General features: G+C 33.3%; 1 protein-coding gene across 2 annotated transcripts in view; it reads right to left on the reverse strand.

Moving 5' to 3' along the window:
• sano (serrano) overlaps window positions 1-22367 on the reverse strand; it is a 59166-nt gene that overhangs the window by 35477 nt on the left and 1322 nt on the right. Inside the window, exon 1 of one of the 2 annotated variants that reach the window (XM_065344879.1) lies at window positions 16349-16705. The exons of the other annotated variant lie outside the window; for it this stretch is intronic. The gene's annotated coding sequence lies outside the window, so the exon portion shown is untranslated. Of the gene's footprint in view, window positions 1-16348; window positions 16706-22367 lie in introns of those variants that run through there. 2 annotated transcript variants of the gene reach the window in all.

Below are 22367 nucleotides of genomic sequence, written 5' to 3' on the forward strand. Positions count from 1 at the left end.
TTACTCGTCTATAATAATTAATCAACAATTTTAATTTATAATACCTGCATTCGTACAGTCATTATGCATGATTTCAAACGAGCCATCAGCTACCTAAGTTATTCTACTCCTTCCACAAATGTCAACTTCCGAATTCTTGTTTCATCTGTCTAACCAAACCACTTTCTCTTTTCGAATATTAAATATCATTACGAGTTCACATTTTTAACACTCTGAGACAATTCTACATTTCTACTTACACATTTGAAGCAAAGTTAAATTTTGAACCTGAAAACGATATTACTCGTAAGTAGGTACCAAAATGTCGTATCATTTTCATGAAATATCTACAGTAGATAGGTTAGGTACATATGTACTTGATGTCAAGTTGAAATTTACCTTGAATTAGGGAGATGCGCTTCAGATGAATTTCAAATAAATTAAAATACAGAAAAATGGCAAAAAATTCTAATTTAATTTCAAACAGATAGGTTCGGTTCAATTAATTTACTATGCAGTACCTACCAATTGAAAAACAGACCTGAATTCGTGTTTTGACATTTCAATATGAAACCCAATTGAAAAAAAAAATCCTACCAACTTCAACTGTTTTAAAAATTGGTCAAGTCTGAGTACCTATACGTTCTCACAATTCTCAGCAAAAAGAGGTTCCCTTATTATTAATGTAGGTAGGTACAACAGTCTCCGATATGTAAGTACATTTATGTACTTCAAAAAATATTTGCAATAGGTAGTTTGGTAAAATTAGATAAAAATTAAATCTTATTGCATTTGGAGCAAACATCAATAAAAAGGAGATCATATATATGATTTGTTGACAATGGTGTTTAATAGCTCGTTATTACAAAGGAAAATAATAGAAATCAAAATGATAGCTTAGTACAGATTACCAAAAATTTGAATTTCTCACTTCTTTATTTTTTTTAAATGTATTTTGTCTCGTTTTTTATTTTTTTATTTTTAAATGTGCGTTTTGAAATTTTCCGCTGGGAGTACAGCAAAGAGAAAATTGATCAATCACTTCTGATGAATCAACTACAGGTACCTAAGTTACACATTGAAATGTTGAAACGAAACGTAAGACCTAACGCAAACTGCAAATGAATTCCATAGCACATGAGTCATCATTAAATGGTTTTATCAAACTTACATTAGCAAAAAAATATAATACTTATATAGATAGATAGGTAGAGGTAAGTAGGTATCTAAATTGCATAAATTTTGTTTCTCATGTGAGCTGCCTAAAACCAGAGTTTGGAAGCTTCAACGAACTAACAAAAAAACTGGTTTTTTACATATTCCAGTTCATCTATCTACAAGTGAAAAATTGATACAGTCTTTATTCAAAATACTGCAAAAATTAAAACAAATATGATTACTTCGAATAATTTCTCAACACTATACTTCAACCTTTTTTCCGCCAAAAAACTTCTGTTTATTTCGATTTACTGCAATATTATTTCATCATGTAAACGGGTTACGTTGAACCTTTCCAAATTTCCAACACGTATTGGGTATAGAATTAATCACCGATATTTCATGGAAGAAAGAAAATTAATATACCCAGATACCATCTCAGACGCGTAGTGACGTAGGTACCTACCTATTTGTATCTAGTAAATGAATTAGGTAAACGCTTCTGGTGAACACTTGCCGGGTATTTTTTGCGATTCGAAAACTCAAGGTAGGTATCCGTAATATAAATATTTTAATGACGAAGTCGGATCGAAAAAAAATATGTAATTTTCAACAAGTGTCAAGTACCTAGGTATATACCAACTCAGTTTTTAATTTTTTTAATTTTTTTTTTTTTTTTTTGTTCAAAAAAGTTATGATATTGCATTGTGAAAAATATTTGAACAGGGATTTCACACGATATATTTTCACGTACTTTTCTTTACACACAAAAAATTGAATAATTCCAGTCGAAAAAAAGACGGTGTTACCTATAAACGTAGGTATAGGTAACACGCGAGTTGAACCATAAAAAATACTTGTACATAAGGAACCGCTTGTTTGTTATTTTAACCATGACTACATAAAGGGAGTACACGAGAAAATGAAAGAAAGGAGCCAAGGTTAAAAGGAAATGGTATTTTATCCTACTAGTAAAATAAAGTGATTTTTGATGATTTTTGAGGTTTATTTCCCGAGCAGAGCGAGGGAAGTAATTAAAAATCGTCGAAAATCACTTTATTTCACTAGTTGAATAACATATTTTATCCAAATGTGTGAAGAAAACGCGCATTTGATCACTCGAGCGACTAGCGAGAGTGATTAAAGTAGTGTTTTATTCTACTAGTAGGATAAATGGAATTGATTGTCAAGTTACATAAACTAACAAGGGAGCCCTCCCACATGATAATCTCCGATTTGAATGAAACTTGGACTGGTGGAAAGAGGACCTCAAAAAACCCCATCCCTAAATTTTCAGCTGCTGAAGTTGATTTTTCTATTTTTGGCGAGCGTGTGAAGTTTTGTGTATTTTTTATACGTTTTCTCATGTTATGTGTCAAAAAATTCGATTTCTGATGATAATTCCAGATTTGACCGACGGTAGTACTTATCGATTAGGTGTCAAGCAGAGACCCTTTGGCCAAAATTTCAGCTGCTGAAATTCATGTGGTGGGGAGAAACGGCCATTTCTTGAATTCATTCATAACATGGGAAAAAACAGTAAAAAATCTTGTTTCCTGAACGGATGGCCGGATCCGGCCAATGATGGCATGAGTCGATTTGGTATTCGGCAGAGACTGTTTGACCAAAATTTGAGCCCTTGAAGTTCATTAGAAGAGCTTAATTGACTCATTTTTCAAATTTTTCAATGGCATTTAAAAACCAGCAATTGGGCAAAAAATTCGATTTCTGATGATAATTCCAGATCCGGCCGGCGGTAGTATTAGTCAATTAGGTATCAAGCATAGACCCTTTGACCAAAATTTCAGCTGCTGAAGTTCATGCGGTGGGGAGAAACGGCCATTTTTCGAATTTACAGAACAACTTTACCTGTGTACACAAAACTTCAAACGCTCGTCAAAAATCGAAAAATCAACTTCAGCAGCTGAAAATTGGGGGATGGGGGTTTTTTGAGGTCCTCTTTCCACCAGTCCAAGTTTCATTCAAATCGGAGATTATCATGTGGGAGGGTTCCCTTGTAAGAAAGATACATAAATTATTCCGTGTTAAGAAGTCTAGTCCGAGATCGAGTGCAACAAATTTACTAAACGCGTCATTGAAACGAATATGACGATGCATAACGAATAAATTTTTTTCAATAATTTTTTTTCGACCTTTTGTAATCATATTGATCGGAGCGCAGGTAAGTGTAGATAGGCAGGTATATCGGATATAATTTAAATTGGGAAGTTGCATGGTTTAATTTCACTTGAAATACTTTTATAGGTTTTTAGTTTAAATTACGTACACTTACGAGTGTACTGGTACTACTCTTACATAGGATATAAGCTTATTCGAAGGTTAAAAAAATAATAATCGTAAGTATACATCGACGAAATTATATTTTAATTCTTTCATAACAAACGAATAAGGATGTATGTATCTGTATCATTTCTATACGTGATAGACACATAGGTATAGTTCATTACCGAATGTGAACGTACCTAAACGTATTGTCACTCGCGTTACGCGTACCGCATATTTATAATAAAATTGACCTTAAGATGTCCTTAATATTTCAGCGATTGCCTTGCTGTGATCGAATTATACAACATACAAGTTCAAGTATATTTATACAACCTGGTATATGGTACTCATCAAGTTCCATAATAACTTATTAGTACGTCCACCTACTTCTATGTATTTGTTGATCAACTCTTTTGCTCACAACGCATTCGAATATTTTAGGGCTCGCATAAATCGATCTCATGCGGTATATGATCTAAGATCTAGGCGAATTGGATTTCGATATAGAGAGGAAATCTTGGGTAAGATTTTTTTGCTCCAAAGTGTTCAACTGGTGTGCACAACAAAGTCAATCACTTTAGCATTGGTGCAAACCCTTCAGAAGAGCAAAAGTGTCCACAATTTCATTTTTTCGACAACGCCGCGAAAAACCAGCATTCAATTCTGTACAAAATGACGCCTAACATTATTGTTAATAGTAGGTAGCTAGGTACTATTCAAAATTCATTGGTTTTCACATTTTTTTAGGCTTTGCGCAAGTGTGTTTGACTTACCTACGGTTAGTTCAGCATACTAAACATATGACTAAACAAGACCTTTATTTCAGTACGCATAAACGTTTTGGAAAAAAACTATTGTTGGTCCTATAGATTTTTTCAGTTGGAACGGACTGTGTTCTAATTAGCCCCTACACTAGGTATATTTTTCGTCAGTTAATTTCAAACGATGTATAATTTTTAAATCTTATCGTTGACAGTCGATCGGTAGTGCAATCAGCAATACATATTTTGTAGATAGATTTTTTCCATGCGATTTCGCCATCTTGACTATTGTCAATTTTGTGCAGATAATAAGAAAAGTAGATCGAGACCTCTTACATTTGCGCTGTCAATTGTATGTTATACTCGTATTTTTTCGACACGAAATAGATTGCCTACACAGAGTTTGCTTTTTATGGTTACTTTTTCCATAACTTTCTTCTACTAAGTATCTACCTACTGAGTACGGCACGAAAAATCCAAATAAATTTTAACGTTCGGCTCTAAAATAATTTTCAATTGCATACATATCTCAATAAGTAAGTACTTTTTTATGCTCTGACTTTTTTTTCTCGTACAAATCACAAAATTCTGAATCGAATGGTAAAATTTTGACTTTCGTAGTGCATAATTTCGCACATTTTGGTCAGCAATGCGTAAAAATACATATACCTACCGTAAAAAAATCCCATTTTCCTCATATTGGAGGTATTTAGTATTTACCTAGTGCTCATTTTAGAACATTTTTTAAAAAATGACCAAAAATAAGAGACCTTTGACGGCACAAAAATAGTATCCAGATACGAGTGCATGTACTTATAGATGAAAGATTTTTAACAAGCTCCTCAAAAAAATGCTAAAAGAAGAAAAATGTTTCCAAGTTTTTGTGTGCGATTTACTGCTGTAAAGGGCGTTGCGCTTCTTCATTCAAAACATATTCAAATAAATGTAGGTAGGTACCTATCTATCTCCTTTTTTTGTTCTTCAAAAATCCTGAATTTTGATACCCATGATGAAGGCATAATAGTCTCATAGCAAATGATCATTTTTACATTATTTCAGTGTTTTTAGCGCATAAAAATCCACTCCTCTGACCTCCTTTCGTCTGAAGCAAGTGGGTATGTTCTTTTTCTTTTCAAAAATTGAAGCCAAAAATGAATTGTCCGCTACCCATAAAGACACCCCCTCCCCCCATCAAAAAAAATTACATCATCAGAGACGTTTCTTCTACAGAAGTTTTTATTTCAAAAGAGAAGTTTTACACTCAAATAACAATTTTTCTCAATTTCATTTTTAAAGTTTTCATTTTTGAAAGTCGAGGTCAAGAACAAAATTTGTTTCGCTACAAACAATTTTTTGAGAGAAGGGTTTTCTCTTGTAGAGAAGTTTTTTTTCGAAAAAGTTTTTTACGAAAGACTTTTCATGCAAGCGAAGCTTATTAATGGCTATTATTGTTCCATGAAGTTTCCATTTTCCTTTGAAAAATGAAGTTTTTAGTTCCTCTTCAAAAATGAACGTTGAATTTTCCGTCCAAAAATAACGTTTGCATAACTTCCTACAGACACAAACTAAATTTTCATTCTGCGTTGAAATTTACAAACAAAAACGCGGGCGGGGGCAAATTCAAAACTGCGGCTTGTCAGCGGCACTGGTGGTATGAAAAATCAAGAATCAAGTTGTACATAAATAAAAATAGGAATCTGCATTCAAAATCAATTCCCGCATTCGAGCGGAATATCGCTTCAATGGAAATATCTATTTCCACTAACGTAAAACTGACGGTTTTTACTGCGTATGAGTTGGAAGCGTTGGTAATGGTGAGGTATAAAAGTTTGTATTAATTAAAAATCGATTTTCTCGTGAGGAAACATCAAAGAGTGTGTAGATATGGTAATAGGTAGTCTTTTTTTTTTTTTTTTTTTTAGTTCTCGTTTCGATAACTTAAAAGAGCGTTCCGGAATCTTATGCGAGATGGTTAGTACAACACCTATACTAATACATACAATATATAATCCTACATAAGGTCAAGCTAAGTTATAACTAGTACTTCGACCGGTCAAAATAACTAAAGGAAACTTATTACGTCAAGACGTTTGAAATACTTTTAGCGATTATGAATTATGAACCGATTCAAATATATTATAATTCCTTGTCATATTCAAGAAGAACCACCAACAAATTTTAAAATACATCCGTTATAGCTCAAGTGCCACTCATATTTGAACATAATACGAGTAGGTTAGGTACTGGAGTAGGTACTTACTTACTAACCAAAAAAAAAGTAATAAGTACATAACAAAAATGGCTACACGCACGATGTACTTAGACTTATACTTGGTACCATGGTACCTGTAGGTATTAGTAAATACGTATGCAAGTACATCATATGTACCTAAACATATCTACATGTAAAGTTATAATATCGCCCAGTTACTGGATCGTAGTATAGTTAAGGTAAGGTATGGTACGTTACCTACATTTTATAGGTAATAGGTATGCATATGTAATAAGAAAGACGTTCTTCGAACATATATTTGTTTGAAGTGCACTCTCGTGAACTTATTCCTTTATTTACGTTGGGTTAAAGATTTTCACACTTATTAGCAGCCAAAGGTTAACAAAGCGAATGCCACTTTCACGTCATTGTTTCATTCAAAAAAGAAAAAAAATGAATTGATTATTACAAGTATCAAACACTGAGGAAGATCTATAGCTTTACATATTGTAATACTAGCCTATAGATAATTTATATGTGGAGGTATAATATACCTTGGATCTTCGAATATAACACAATATGATACCTAGGTACACTTTTAAATTTATAACAAGTCAAGTGCCTGTATAGGAGGTTGATCCAAGTATAGGTTCGAGCTAGACTTCGATTCAATCCGCTGCATTATTCTACAGCTAGTTTTTTGCTGTTGTTTCCGTTCACGTAATCAAAAAAGAATTCTTTTTGTTTTTGAATAGGTAGGTAATATACCTACGATTGTTATACAAGAGAACCCACTTGTCCAGTTGCGCTGCAAAGTCAAGGCTAGAGATGTCGACATTTTTTCCTCGACTGGACTATAGCTAGTAACCCTACTATAGCTATGGCGAAGAATTCTTGATATTGAACCATCGATTTCACTGATAAGGGAATCGGTAGCGCATTCACGATCTTTATTCGAAACACGGGTAGGTATGTATATTGTATATAGTAAGTATACACAGGTAAGTGAAGTGTATACTTACTGGTACGTATTTTTGCGCTAATATAGTCTTTGAAGTGTTATAAGCAATACCTCAAATTACCTACCCGGATAAATTTTTAAAAAAGGTACTCGTTATACCTATGTCGCATGTGAATTGTGATGACTAATAAATATGTACTTTTAAAAACTAAGGCGTAGACAGGTACCAGGCAGACAGTAGACACCTATAGACAGAAACAAATTGTATCTTAGTTTTCTGTAAAAACGCCACTTTTTATGAAAAATTTCGATTTCGATTTCAAACTATCTTCAATTCGAGGTACATATCTGAAGTACCTACCTACACTCATTCGAAAAAATAAAATCTGTTTTAATAATTAAATCGTCGTTCATTAACGGTTCAAATCGATAATAATCGATTTGAATGATGCATCCCAGAACGACAGAAAATTCGCATTAAAACAAACACTTGCGCCGCCATCCTTATCTTCACTTCGAGTAAGTAAGTAAGTAAGTAAGTACCAACGCGACGTAAGTATCTAATTATAATGAAGAAATAAAGCGCCTCAATTTTTATACTTCAAAATGTGCAATCAGTCAACCAAAGCTTTTTTTAATTTTAATGAGATGGAGAAATTCTTATCGAGTCGCATGCTGTTTCCAGTATTTTCTCAATCTCGTTTTACACAAAAATTTCAGTTTTAAATGTCCATTAGCGATGATTTTGATATAAGCATTTCTATGATTGCAACCAGAAACCGAATTGAAGGAAAATCAAATCTTGTCATTACTTTTCAATTTTGAATGGAATTAACTTACATAATTGTGGGAGATTGGTCGATTGAATTACATCATGCGTGGTGCTCCTCCGGAGTGTTTTCCGAAAAAAGGAAACGTATTGCGTTGTGTTGTAGGAAAATTTGTACATGCGATGGAACACAAGAAAAAAATTGTCGGGGTAGGTATATGTACCGAAGTGTTTATTTGAACAAGCTTCATAATGATCTCTGGTTTGAGTTATGGGCCGCAACCAGAAAAAATTTCAGCTTCAAAGATAATATCCCTAAATTGAACGTGAACGAAGAATGAATGACGTGAGTAAAACTCAAGTTTTGAAATGAGAGTAAGTACCTAGGTACCTACCTAAATACGTTTTGCAAAATTCAAATAAAACTTCCACGAAAGTGTTTCACTATCAATTTGAACCACCACTTCCTTCGAAAAATTTAAACGTGAAACAAAATTATCATTCTGACAAGATATCAAACGTCGAAATTGAACTCAGTCCAGACATTATTCATCCTCGCGGCTTCCCATCTCCCAGAGGTTACTGGGTTAAATTTATAAAAGGAATTTTTCATCCGCTCGTCTCAAATTAACACTTGCGGTTGCGCTAAATTCAGCGCGAACCACATCGAGTAATTAATTTGCATCAATGCATATAAAAATTTTCCGCAGTCCTACGCACACGGCGAGCATGTTTCCTGTTCAACAGTAGGTTTGTATAGGTAAGGTACATCACTATACTCGTACATACATATATAGTACCACGTTGCAATTTCAATAGACTCACGATTGGTTCCAATCGTTTGTTGTTGCTATATGCATGCATAGGTAAGGTAGAGCGCAACCATTTCTTCAAATATACGTAACTGTAAATAGTCAAATGTTTGCGAGACGCTATCTGTTGTTTTTTTTTACTCTGGTATTCCATATGAATACGCAATATTTCCCGTTTTCTTAGCTCTAATTGTATTAAATTCATTAACACAACAAGAAACACCATTCACTGGAGCAAAAAAAATATTAAAAAAATAAAACTCCGTTGTGTTTTTCTTTTCGTATGTATTTCAATATTTATGCCGATATATATACTAGCTTGGGTAAAAGCACTTTTTAAACATTCAAACTCACCGTGTGTAATTTTTAGGCTGAGGAACACGTGTAGGCGGTTACCATCTACTATTAAGTAATGACAATGAGTAATCATGAATATTCGATTAAAAATGAAAAATAGGTTAAATAAGAAAACAGAAGTCATCAGTTGTTGAACTATAGTTGAAGTTGACATAGACTTTCGCAAAACGTGGGGTCGGTGGGGTAAGGGGTAGACTGTTTAGTGTTTACCTACCATTGTCGCGAGGATTTGGTCAGCAGCAGCGTCAGCACCCGTGACAATGGACTTCTCTTCTACCCTCCGCCATGGCTCATGATGATTTTTTTCAAAACGATCGTGCGTATTTTAAAAACTCAACTTCCGCAAAAATTATTTGATTCTTTCCTACCATCCGGATTATGCCGTCACATAAAAGTCATCAAAATGTTCAAAGTTCAACTGCCTTATGAAGATATGTCAACTTTTGTATCGGTAAATAAGGTCTTGCGGGTTTAGCTACAGTTGGAATCCACTCCCGAAAAAGATGGGGTACATATGCCACAAGAATTTGGCTTTGATGCGCGATTGGTAGAGATTACGCGATCATAAAAAATTCACCAAGGCGTTGAAAAGTTGACGTTTTTTATGGAAAGTCCAACTTTCGAATTACTTAGTGAAAAAGGACAGGGGCCTCATTAAAAGATCTACGAAAAATATTTCCGTTTTGAGGATTCAGAATCTGATTGAAAAATAAAAACTTTACGGAACAAATGAAATTTTTCTACGTTGACCATCTCAAACGAATGTCCCATTTACCCCTCCCACAATCTAGCTGAGCAACTGTAGCTTGACTAGGTTAAGCTATACGCAGGTATTATGTAGATTCATAATATTTTTATAGTTTACGTAATGCTCTACAATAGACCAATTATTATATGTAATTTAAATAATTTTATAACCTTGACGACGATGTTCCGTATTTCTTTGTCAGCGAAAATTGACCGTCAGAAAACTGGACACTTTACTTGTTCGTAGGTAAATCTATAAAAGGTGTTTACATATTTTCTCTTACTTTAATATTTTCACAGCTTTGATTTGACTCGATGTATGAGCCGGATGTCACGTAGTGGTACTTTTTAAATAAGTACAAACAATCCAAAACGGTGTAAATATGATACAGCATGCAGGACGCAGGTATTCTACCAATATACCTAATGTCCATGTCATCTCAATCTGTATTGTCTATTTTACATATGTGAATACTTAATAAATAAATTTTGGATTAAATCACTTCATTTGCCAAATAGGCATACAGCTATTAGATACCTATTTATAATCACTTTTGGCCTACTACTCACTAATCTACCATTACTTACTTAATCTGTATCGTGTGCGAAAAAGCGAAAACCCGTCTGCATTAAAGAATAAGCAAATATTACGTAGGTAATTACAGGGTGTCCGATTATATCTTTCGAACAGACTATCTAATTAATTAAGATTTAAAGTCGAGTCGTTAAAAAAATCAACATTAAACTTTAACCTGGAAATCACTTTGGCGTTTGGCCACTTAACCAACTCCAGACGTTTTTACGCAGAGCTTGGAAGGCGGCGGCGACGTTAAATCTAATCACGATTGGCTTTATTAATTTCAATTCGACGCAGCGAAAATCGACCACTAATAAAATCATTTATAGATACCAATAAAATAAATCTAAATATTGACCAATGCAATTAATTGACAGACTTCATAATCGGAATACGCCAAGGTATGGGTATAATAAGAAAGATTAATACGCAACGAGAACTATGAGTATAGTTATAGTATCTTAACTATACTTTCAACATGTTTCATTTTTTGTGAAAAAAGTGAAAAATTTGTAAGATCATGCAAATGTGTTTCGTTAACAAATATACAGAGAAAGTTACTGCTGTAAGCACACTCTTAAAACAAATTCATATTCATAATCATAATACGAGTATGTATAAGAACGCGATGGGAACTACATAGGCATGGTTAGCCATTGTAAAATAAAATAATTCGAGTCCGTATCTCGCTTAGTACACGAAAGCAATGGTTTCAAGGCGATTTTGCCCAATTTCGGAGCTAAAAAATTACACTGCAGTAATAATAAAGTCACCGATGAAAATATTTTTCAAGGATGTATTTATTTTGTAATATATTTTCAATTAGAATATCACAAAATTAACGAATATAACGCAATGCTGGAAACCTACTCGACCAAACGGTAAAATGAAATTAGGGGTCATTTCATGTCAGCTCGTTCAACCGTGACATTCGCGTCCAACTACGAGTACAAGTATCTAGGCAGGTATAGACTATAGGTACATGGAATGGAATATATGTATCTCTATCTATGGTTATATTCTGTTACGCGTTTATATGCCGAATAAAATTCTAAAAGTATTTTCCTCTATAGTTAGTTACTACCTATCTATTTAGTTTTTAATTGTATTTCAACTGCTTATTCTTATTATAAGTAAGTACGTATACCTACAGTTATATGGTAGTAGGTGAGGTACGTATCACGTATGGTCCTCCACACCACAAAGAGAAGTCCTCTCTTTCAAAAATAGAATCTACGTGTATATGTAAAGGTAATTGTGATTATAATTCTACGCATGATAAGATGGTCATAACTAGTTAATAACTCGCGAAGAAGGTGATTGATGGCAGGAGATGAGGGCTGAGGGGACAGATGAGACGATCAATAACGTCTCTTAATAGCTGCTGCCTGCGTATTCATCATTACATCATGTCAACGTTGAACGTACATATATGAGATTAGCATGCAGAAAAAAAATATGTGTTACGTTGAAATCGCTTTTGTTTACATGTACCGGCAATTAATTAATTCGCAACGTCGTCTATTACCTATTTACGGTAATAATGTAACGGTTTTAGTTTCGTTCGGCAGGTTGATAACATTATATGTACCTACACAACACATACATACTCACATCCTCTTTTTCCCTGGTATAGTTAACATGCAGATTTGTCGAATAGATGAAAAAAAATAACATTAGACAACATGCATGGAGGTGATGTTATGGTTAACACACTCGACTGATAATTAGAAATTCCGATTCGTACTTCTGATCACTCCGCCAAACATTACTCATCTTTTATTAAAAACTTCAGTGTGGTGATTTCCCAATACGTCGTCGTTGGAAAGCTCTTGAAATTTATGTTCTAAATAATTTAAATACGACGGATTTCGTGAATTTGCAACTTTTAGGAGCTTGGTTTTAAAAAAGCTCAACTTTGAAATCTCAAGTTCAATTTTTTAGGAATTTTAAATCAGAAGTCATTTCAATCATTCATTTCAAACTGCATATTGTCCACAAATTCGGATTCAGGGAGTTGAAATTATATTATATAAAACATCAACCTCCATACCATTTGAAGTACCTATCGATATATCTATACGAGATTATACCTAAATTAAAGAAATTCAACTTTGCGCTATTTTACATCGGAACCGTAATTCATACGCACAAATTTGCATCCCTTGCGTAAATTTCGAATAGATACCTACTTAGAACCTTTTTTATGGAAAATTTTGTGCAGAACTTTTTTTGTTCTACTCGTACCACATAAATTGTTTCCATTTCGCGTACAGTTTCAGATGAAAATATAGAAAAACGATTGGAAAAGGTTCCGCCAACCTGGGGGGGGGGTGTGTTCGTACGACCAAATTCCGGTGACCTTTTTATACGTTTAATATAAGTAGATACACTAATATCCGAAACACCTAGATAAAATTTCACCAAGATGAAAATGTTCCCATATCAATTCGTGTGGATTCATTACAGCTTTCACACCTTAAAAATAGGCATTGATACTCAATAAATTAAACCGAATTGGTAATTTGACGTAAGTAGGTACTTCTACTTAGTCCTGCGATAAACGATATTTAAAAAAAATTAGATTAGTAACATTTTCAAATCGAATGAAAATGAAAGTTGACCTATGGTAATTGAAACAAAGAATCGAGAACATCGAGTTCATTTTATGGTAACCAGGTGTGTAATTTGAAAGTATTTTTATAATTACGGTACCTTACAAAAACGTTAAAATATGATATAATGCGACATAATATGCAATGGGCACATTCTACGCGCAGAATGTCTGGATTGAAACGGTAGTATGTAAGAAATTACTCGTACTGTTTCGGAATGTAAATGTATAGGTAGATATGCACATTAAATCGACTCAAATTTCGAGCAGGTATGCACTTCCTTCACGAATATCTACTAGGTTCATGGCTTTAATATATTTTCAGGGGATACATATCTCCAGGGTTTTTTTTAGCGGGGGCACGCGAGGGCACACGGTGCTCCCAAAATGCTCCAGAAATTTGTTTAAATATACATATCGAAAAAATTGCCATGAAAACTGAAAAAATGAAAGAATGGGGGGGGGGTGAATGAAATTTTACAAAAAAAAACAAGCTTTTAAGAAATTTTGTAAAAAAAAAAAAAAAAAACAGGACTTTTGTTTGGCCAACTATGAAACAAAATGAGGATTTTTTAGGCAAGTAAGGCAAAAATCAATGGTTTTAAAACGTTTTGGCAAAGCACAAACTTCTTGGAAATTTCGGCAAAAATTACGACCATTCGACTATTTTATCAAAAAACTACTTCCTGAGAATTTTGAAGAGAAAACAATATGAAGTATAGGTACAACTTTTCGTCAACACTCCAAAAATTGACTTCATCTGACAATTTTGGCAAAAACAGGATTTTTGGAAAGTCTTGGCGAGAACAGGACAGTTTAATAATTTTAGCAAAAACTGGTCCTTTTTGACAATTTTACCAAAAATGGACACTTTTGCTATTTTTTGCCAAAAATTGACGTTTGGCATTCCTTGCCTCCAACCCCCCTCTCCCTCAAAAAAATACACTCTGACAACTTTACTAAAAATCGACATTTTTTGACTTGGGAAAATTTGACAAGAAAAAACAGAACCTCATATGAGTAAAGTTAAGTAAAAAAAAAACAAGACTTTTGTTTGCAAATCTTGGTACAAAAAAAAGGACTATTCAAACATGATAAGGCGAAAATCAATCCTTTTTGGACGTTTGCGGTGGAGAGAGGAAACAAAAAATTATGGAGTTACAACTTTCGAGAATTAGCATGCCCCCAAATAATAAGTGGCCAAAAAAAGGGTAGCCTATCTCAAAAATTAAAAACTACATACCTACACAGTTAATACGCAACCCATAGTTGGAATATGCACTCGTGCCTGTACCTATACCTACCTGCTTCACAAAACATTCAATATTACACCTTACAACAACGCTGAACCCTCATAATATGTGATAATAAGTTGAACAAAATGATGTAAATTGTAGCAATCTACCAACCACCATTATATGGTAACCTGCAGGTTGATAACTTTATGGCCAATGATCTCATCATGATAATCTATACCAACGAAATAACTAATTTTCAATACATTTTCTTTGTTTCAAATTACATCGTCGAAAAAAAAGTTACCAACTCTAGTTTGATCCTATTAGTAAGAGGAAAATTTACGATATGGTACCTACGAACAGTGTTGCTTACTAAAGGTGGTAATTAAGGCGAAAAATTCCAACCACCGTAATTAGAGACGCAACGTTTATCATTAAAATTCCATACGTGTTTTTTAATCATTATTTTAAGAATCAGCTGATATTTTTTACGGTTCATATGCTACGGCCCTTACCTAAATAGATACGTGTTATTTTTTTTTTTCAAATAAATTATAGATATCTATTGACTAATTGAAAACTTGTTCGCGAATAAATTTAATGAAACAGAAATTTTGCCTGCCTGACTTTTTGTTTGTATGATAATGTTTAGACTTGCCTTTCTCATTTCTCTCTCCTTTCCTTTATCTTCTTATGATACAAAAACAATGTGAGATGAGCGTAGATCCTGTAGAATATTTTAGGTTTATTTGCACAAAAATGAAATAATACCTAGGTAAATATCTACCTAGCGTACTTACCTACCACTCAGACCAATCGAAATTATGATGAAAATATTGAAATGCCGATGAATTAAGATTTGAGTAATTTTATCGCGTTTCAAAGAAAATGAATTTTCTTAACATCCATAAATTTGAGACCTTTTGTTGATGACATTTTTTTTTCAAAATAATGATACCCTGTTGGAGTGTAGAAAAATGAAAACAGCTTCCTCTGAAAGGAACCTCAAGTAGGCAAGCAAGTTGATCAAATAACTGAGGTAGGTAGAGGTAATACCTATACCATACCTACGTTTTTGTACCTATAGGGTTCAAGATTTGAGGTCTTATAATTCGATCAGGTACAACCTATTTCTTCTTCCTAATGGAGATCCACACATCTCAGATCTTTCAATGATTTGTGTTCTCATCACTGCTGCACTCTTTGTCTTCACTAATTTAAGAATTTAAGCACACTTAAGCATCATGAAAGTGAATAAGGTACTTAACTTTACTCAAAGAACTACAAATGTGGATACTTGTTCAAAGCCGGTCACATAAATTAATTACAGAATGAACTTGAATAGGTACATCACAAAATTTGAGAATATAAAATTGGAGGCTCTTCGAAGTTCAAAAATTGGAGCCAATTCGGAAAGAGAATAAAAATTAAATTAAATTTCGGATTAATGTCCAGTTGAATAACGCATACTTATAGAAAGGAAGCTTACTATTGTACTCGTACCTTACTGTGTATCAAGATTTTAACACAGAAATTCATCAGGGTCAAAAATTTTATAAATATCTTCATTCTTCGTGTACGTATAATTAATACTATTCATACCCTACCGAATGAAAAAATAATTACAAGCGTTACAAAAATAAATCCAGAGTCAGGTTTGTATTCAACTAGCGTGTAGAAACCTTGTATGTACTTCGAAAGCAACTCGAACAATACGAAGATAGGTAATGCTCATACATCACTCAAGTTTTCAGAAGAAAAAACTACCAAACGCTCTTTCCATTTTAATTGTTCTTGAAGATGAAGAATTCGACGCACCGAGTTGGATTCAAACCCCGAGTAAAAAATGTGACGTATACACGAAGAAAAATACTCACCAAAGAAACAAGAAAGATGCAGGTAAACGCTGGAGAATTGAAACAAAAACTCGGTTTCAGAGAACTGAACGGTGGTATGAAACACAATCGAACACGTCTATATGAATTCAATATTTATAAATAACGCCATTAAACTTCTAGTTGAACAACGTCACTAATAATTAATTGCGATGAAATCGAATTCACAAAAACACATACACAATTTTCGGACAAAATGGATTAATCTACGAGCACATTCACATATCACACGATACGCGCGAAGATATAATCGACCAACTCGGATCACAGCGAAACGACTACTGTCCTGTCCTCGGTGGTCGGTGTCTTGTACCGACTACCTCATGCCTCTTCTCGATGATGCCGAAGCCAATGTTGGTTGCATTGGATGCATCGATGAACTTCGTATTACATACTTTAGCAGTATTGCCAGCTACTTACTGGTAGATGATAATAATAACGAGTGAATTAGATAGGTATACTTATTTTCGATTATTTTCGCCGTTACTCGTTATATAAACAATTTTTTGACTCAAAAATTGGCCAAATTTTCTCTCAAATGTTGGTACTTGGTAACTAATTATACCTACCCAGATAGCAGATTTATCATTTGTCTAAAAAAGAAAGCAATTTACTTCAAATTTGTTTTATAATCTTGCCCTAATGCTCTTATTTTACCTATGTATGTATTTTTAGAACTGATAGTGAGTAGGTAATGTTTCGAAATGCAGTTTAATATGTACATTGTCTGTTTCTTGATCAATCCCCACTGTCCCACTGTCATTATTATTGAAAGTTCAATATAATTCTTTAAAGTTTTTGAAATTTTGAAAATCTTAAGCCAATTGCGTACCATCTCATGTTGATTTATGGATTTGCTTCTACGAAAATAAGAAATGAATAAAAATGATTTTTAATTTCCTCCTGAAATGAAAACGAAAGAAAAAACTAGGATATACTTAGGTAGGTGTATTATTCTACATCGTCGATAAAAATTTTAATTTCAGATAATTCCTGAGGTTGGTGAAATAACCAATGGAATCATCATAATTCATCATAACACAATTTTTGGCCATTAAATTAAATATACATATCAGACAAAAGAAAATGTCGACTCGTATGGTACACTAAATTAACATAGGTAGATAGTCCACGGTGCACTTCGATCAAAAAAAAATATAGTAAAAACAACTCTTTGATTCCAGTTCTGGAGGACTGTTGGTCATCATCAACCTTTACCAATGGAATTTCATATATGAGCTCAAATGTAATTCTTCACGACGTAATCTCCCACGCGGATAAATTTTTTAATGACATCTAACGCATGTAAACCAGACAAACACATTGACCATCCACTACGTACATAAAACGTATGCGCATTCCATTGCAGACACCTCATAAATACATGCGCAACTATCATTTAAAATTTCAAATCTATAAATAGCTACGTCAGAAAACCTTATGACTAATCTATTTATCCAACCAACGGCACGACGCGCGACGCGACGATCGCATAGAAATATGCAGACTTGATCTTGAAATTGAAATACCGTCTGCAGATGATCAATAATCCGTTACAGAATCCCCAATAACGAATTGAATTCGCGGAAATTACGTAAAAACCTACTTTTAATTAAAATTTTCGTCTTGGGAAAATCATTAATACAGACTTAACTATTCATTTTTTTCGAAGAAGTTGTTGATGAGTTATGTAGGTATGTAGTACGAGTGTGCATGGGTTATATTGGACATACAATTTGGAAAATGGTTGTTGATGCATCAGTTCAGTGCTAAAGCAGGACTCCGATGCTTTGCGTTTGGAAACAAGATTAAACCAATTTTCATAACACATACAAGTACCTTTTAGAGTCAAACCCAGAATTCTCCAAATTTTTCAAAAATTAGGTTATGATCGTTTTGGGTACAGTTAGTAGAAACGCATCAATTGTCATTCTACATTTTACCCCATCCGATACCATGACGGTCATTTTTAAACATTTTTTACGGACTTGGAGTCAAAACCAGAATTCTCCAAAATGGTATCGTGAATTACCGCTATGGAAGAACTTGAAAAAAATTCTTTTTTTTGGTCAATTCGATTGTTACCCGAAGCACTTTATATACGCGAGATCAGAAACCAGCTACTACTGATACCCACCTTCTATCAGTTTTTTGCGTTTTGAGAATTCTGGGTTTGACTCTAAGGTACTCTTACCTTCCAAAAACTAAATTTATACGGCTTTCAAAATTTGAAAATTTGTAATCAAAGACATTAAAATCAGCAACTCATTGGTCATTATAAGTACCTACCTACCTACCTAGCTAATCATTTTGAATTTGCCGAGGCAAATTTACAAAAATTTCATTCAACTCTCTTTCGAAATATAAAATTTTTTCTGTGGGTACCTAGATATACCTAATAAGTTGAAGCAAATCAAGTATTAACACGAAGTTTTTTTAATGTGTCACAAAGCTATTGATGGAAGGGGGATATTCATGAAAAGGATGCATTTCAGATAATTCTGTATACTTACTGCATAATAAAAATACAGCGTAAATAATTTTTCTAAATCACAGGAAATTATTATAATTTGCATCTCTTCTAATTATCAATACAACCTAGAAATATAATCTAGTACGTAATCATCATTTTATTAGGTTTTTTATTCAACCAGTTAAGCTCATGTTATGAAATCCCAGCGTCACTACTGTAAAACCTGTCAATCTCCTAATCAAAACGTCTTCGGTATATGCATATAGGCTATAATGCAAATAATCTTGATGTAGAGAATTTCAACACCACCTATATATATTTTTAATTACAAGCGACGAAGCGTTTAGGAACATGCTTGTGTCAAACATGCAGGCCAATTTCGTGTTTTTTTCTTTCTTCTTCTTCTTTAAAGGAGGTGAGTAATGAATTGATTAATTTTTTCACTTCGTTTATAATAGGTAATTATATTGATGGTGGTACCTATCTGATGATAATCATTTTAAAAATTTTATTTTGATAGAAATTCTGTTGTTGTATCTAGAAAATGCGTAAATTATGTAGGAACTTGAAACAGTTGAAATTCTTCAATTAAAATTAAATAAATTGAAACTTTATTGGATTTTGATTTATCAAAACATCTATAGTGTTACTAGTTAACGAACCAAAAGCTATGTTACGTTACGATCATAAGTAGTATAATATTGCCTATACGACTATGATTGAGTGAATAAGATACATGTGTATAGTGATCACAATGGACCATCTATCGAATACCTAGACCTACCGCACTCCATGCTCAAGTTAAATCGATCAAATTATGTAACTAACTAACTACCAACATAGAGCATAAATTGCTGAATACGAAATAATAAAAAGTATAACAGCGAGTAAAACATAAATACTGGCACTGTCGATAGGTATAGAGGAAAATAACACATGCTCACAACCTTACAACAAATTTAAGCTACACGCAACGATACTACCTGGTATACCTACTACATTATGGGTCTCTATTGCGATAACAATCAATATAGTCATCGTATTTTATTTTGTTCTTATTATTATGCAACATCAGCCGCTTTGATTAAAAACTCTAGAATTTCGCACATGGCTGTGGCTGTTGACAAGTAAGAGCACCGATGCTTAGGCAACATGAGCTGCAAACCTGCGAATAGAGTTGCCTACAGTCCATTTCGCAGTGAAAGTGAGATAAAGGGAATCGAACAGCATCTACTGATATAACGTTCTCGAGGGTCGATTATTTGATGGATGGATGTGCAACCAGAAAATTTAGGGATACGGCGATACACGATATATCATGATATTTATTTATCGGATGAACATGGTATCGATACGTACATATCACTACCAACTTGATACTGCGGTTTTGAAATTTTGTTTGTGAAAGTTTGGCATTTTAGCCATTTTTAAGCAAAACTAGCAAAACATAAACAAACTAAAAAACAAACAAAAGTATCATGATCTTTCGATCTGATATCGTGATAACTGACAATACTTTCAAAAGCATCGATACCGTATCGTTATGGTACTTATTGTCGCATCTCTGAAAAAAATTGAGCGCTACTCAGAAAAAACTTAATGGTACCTAATCATGTTGGCAATTTGTCCAAACAGGCCGATAGTACATATTTGGAAAAAATTAAAGTAATTAGGTAAGACTTAGACACATTGATGATGAATTTCTTATACGATGAACTTTTATTCTCTAACATCAAGTTAGAAGGAGCAATGAACTATTGATGACAACAAATGGTTTCAAAAGAAAAAACAATCACAGATGTGGAATGTGGATAGGACTTTGAAAACTGAACCGATTTATGTACGATGATTTTTTTGGCTAAGTATCGAGAAAATGAAAGAATTCGTAAATGAAATGAATTTGTATTAGGTGAAAAGCCATTCTGATGTAGAGCAAATTTTTGAGCTCCTTATCTAATATTTATGAAAATTTTCATAAATTTCACGAAAGTAACTTCGAACTCTACACTACACAGGTACCTAGTTGATTATCATTAAAACACGATCAACGTTGTGACCTATCTCCATAAATTATTCCATCGAAATTTCATCTTTAATTATACAGATCAACAGATGCGCTATTGGTTTATCAAATCCGTATTATATATATATTTTTTTTTGCTAAAATAGGTTCGATCACCTACAACCAAATTTAAGCGATAGATATCGGTTATCGCCAACTGTATTTCCTGTTTGACTTAAATTTTTTCCCAATTTTCAAAAGTTTGAAAAACATAACGCGATGTTGATATAAATTCAATTATGCAACTTGCAAGCACGATACAGACTAACGTACTTTTGATAATACATTGCAATAAAATTCTAACTTTGTCAGACCGTTTTCGATGCTGAAATGTCACGTTGTGATGAATGTGATAAAATACCGATGACATTAGTGGAAACAAAAACATAAGATAAAAGCTATTCAGTGAAGTGATTAAGGACGGCGCATAACAAAGACTCTCGTAATATGAATTTTAATAAGTCTATGGTACGTATTACAATCAGAAATTATTGTAAATGTGTACCTATAGGCTAGACTGTACCTACTTAATATATTTACCTATACCAGTTGTCAGCTTTAGCTCTTTAAAAATTCTTTCCTTATGATTCATTTGAGACATTATTGCATCGAAAATCGCAAGTGAAGTTCTATTGTATTAGGACACCGATGAATTATAATTTATCATGAAGCATTATCAACTAGGTAGGTACGTAATAATAGGTAAGCACTTATGTCTGGTCTTTCTTTTTCTATTATTCTAAAAATTACGATAGGTGCATAGGTAAATACTTTGTTTAGCATGATTTCCATTCTACCTCACTATCTATCGACGACTCAAAAAAATGTTAATGCAATAATTCATCACTTAGGTATACTTACACACACATATTTGTAGAACATACTGCGTTAACATTTTTAGAAAAAAAAAATTCAATACCTAGCGTGCATAATAAATATATAGGATTGCATCCTTCCTAATAGATCTTTTTTATTTTTTTAAAATTTATTTTTAAAAAATACAAACCATCAACACATATTTAAGTAGGTACCTACATAAGTAGACGACGGTCGACAGTTGAAGAAAATGATTGATTCCTACGATTATTTACCTATGGTGCATACAGCATACTTAGGTAGGTACTTCATTATTTAATCATGCAATGGAACCGTTACTGGAATAGGCAACGGTTTCATTGCCTGACAAATAGAAAATTAGTAGAAAGAGAAATGCTACTCTTCGGTACCAAATACTTTTCGAGATGATATTTTAAAAATCCAATTTCCAATAAATTATGTAGTAAGTAGGTAATTTCGATATTATTCGAGTTGCAAAATTAATTAGTGAGTATTGAATCCATAAATTGTAAGCTGTAAGCTTGATTGCACCGCGCACGAGATCCACGAGGAAATCAAGCCTAGGCTTGCTTTATGCAGAATTCTTACATTACCTACCGTACATTTTAAAAAAAGTTACCGGAATGTTT

This window comes from Planococcus citri, chromosome 1 (assembly GCF_950023065.1).
Source record: "Planococcus citri chromosome 1, ihPlaCitr1.1, whole genome shotgun sequence".
In the NCBI taxonomy this organism is placed as follows: domain Eukaryota; kingdom Metazoa; phylum Arthropoda; class Insecta; order Hemiptera; family Pseudococcidae; genus Planococcus; species Planococcus citri.